Below are 2,255 nucleotides of genomic sequence, written 5' to 3'. Positions count from 1 at the left end.
TATTTCTTATAATTCTATACAGTATGGTAAATTCTGAAGCGATTCCCAATATGCATAGAATGTTGATTTTTGAATTAAATCTGCTTGTATAAATGTCTTTTTGAATCTCGTCTCCACTCAGCTGCTTACATCACAAGATTCACTGGTTTGGTTGTTTTTCCATTTCTATAAAAAATAATAATTATAGAATAAAAGAAAAGATATATAAATGTTTCCGCATTACTAATGGTATAATTAAGAAATCATAACATTGTCTTATTACTGTAGAGATCTTTATTATTTGACTCTTCAATACGGTGTGAGTTCTTGTAAATTTCTTTTCTCAATTTTCATATTTCTTTATTATCTCATCAAGTTTCCCTATATCATTGAATTATATTCGTGTGCCTCCGTGGCACTAATTCTACATATTGTTAACGGATTAGAGTAGTTTGGTAGTCAAACTAGTTGATTTATTTGTCACGTATAATGATATATTTTTATTTTTTTTTTGCAATTTTAACAGAAAACTACATTAAAACATGCATTTTAAAAAAATTGCGCCGGAATAAGTTCGTTCTTCGTAATCTTAAATAAAATTGAATGTCCCCTTGGTCCATAGGATGACTTAATTATCTAGCTACTAAGAGTTATAGTACCGCCAGAAATAAGTTTTCGTGATAGGTGTGTTAGGAACTAATTTTTAAAATTATTTGCCGAAATTTTTTATGTAGTGTGTTTTATGAGGTCGAGCGTGATTCTGACCAAATCATCTCCTTGCACAACCGTTGGTCTAGTAACAGTACTTATCTGCAGCAGTCTACAAGTACTGAACCCCTGACCTTTCATGGGTTGCAGGGGTGCAGATTTAATTTTAATTTATTACTCTGTTTTATGTAACGGACTACTATAAAGGTATTTAGGCTAATTCATAGGCAGGAGCTGGTCGATACCTGAACCGCAACACTTAACAGAAATTCCAAATGGTGTTTTACAAATGTGAAGGCGTATAAAGGAAACGGCCTTATTTGTCTTAGTTAATGGTCATTTATATACCGATTGTAACCTTCAATATTGCAAAATTAATCAATTGAATCAAATTTGTTATATTACGGCAAAAAATAGTTAAATCGGCAGTGTTAGACCTGTTGATTTTTCACTGTACAAATCAACAGCCATACTGAACAAATATTTTCTAAACTGTTCTAGTTTAGTTTTTTCTTTAATAATATAACTGATATGACCTTGCTCCGAAACCATTGCTTATACAAATTTGAAAAAAATCGAGGAGTTTACTTTTTAGTTAAATGTAATTCAGCTTTCAAAATGTAAACTTTCTATTGATTAAAAAAAAAAAAAAAAAACAGGTAAGAAGGGGCTAGGAATGCATGGTATTGTGATAGAAATCCTTTATGTAATATAATTAATTAAATTCTGCTTGAAGCTAACATAAAAACACATTTATTGGTTCAAAAGAAAACTCGAAAAATAGCCTTTTTTTTATTCATCTGTAATCTTAACAAAATTGAACAAATTATTAAATATTTAACATTATTTATCTATATAATTACTATTAAGATTTTAAGCCTGTCGAAACCTTTAAGTGATCCTCATTATTTCTCAAATGATGCAATGTTGCAATGTCAGACTGTCTTGTTGGTTTGATCTTTTCTTATCTTTTAGTAAAGCTCTCATCGTTTTTCTGTAGCACTATCTCCTAAGTTTTGATCGAACTTTTATTATAATTAATTCAATTGTGTTCTCTTTCAACAATTTATTACTGAATTTTATCTTATCAATTTATTATAAGACGTGGTTATTTTTCTCGCTTTATTTAGCTCTCTTAATTAAATTAAAAAAAAAAAATCTAAAAGACCAAGGAAACCACCACATTAAGCGCACATTTTTATTTAAAATTGTATAGTAATGAAAAATTATCAGTTTTATTCTATACACGTTCACTATTGCAACATCTTGGCCTTTTCTACTGACACTTGTCAAGCATTTCCATTTACAAATCCTTCGCAGTATTAAAAACTGTTTTTCAAATATACATTGTGATTGGTAAAGATGAAAATGTTAGCAGATAGCCATGCGAGTGAGTATTGTGAATTTATTTGCTTGAAAAAATCCCGGGTATAGCCGGGCTCGAACTCGCAACCTTTGGGTTGGTAGACAAGTAGACTGCTACTGTCGCCCTCCTTATTGTGTAGTTTTATATATAAAAAAATGTGGATCAAAAGATTTTTCCTTAATTAAATGTTTAATGACAAGAA

This window comes from Halyomorpha halys, unplaced genomic scaffold, assembly GCF_000696795.3.
Source record: "Halyomorpha halys isolate HHAL.00 unplaced genomic scaffold, Hhal_1.1 Scaffold422.1, whole genome shotgun sequence".
Lineage (NCBI taxonomy): Eukaryota > Metazoa > Arthropoda > Insecta > Hemiptera > Pentatomidae > Halyomorpha > Halyomorpha halys.
The sequence above is the reverse complement of the archived record's forward strand: the minus strand, read 5'-3'. Positions refer to the sequence as shown.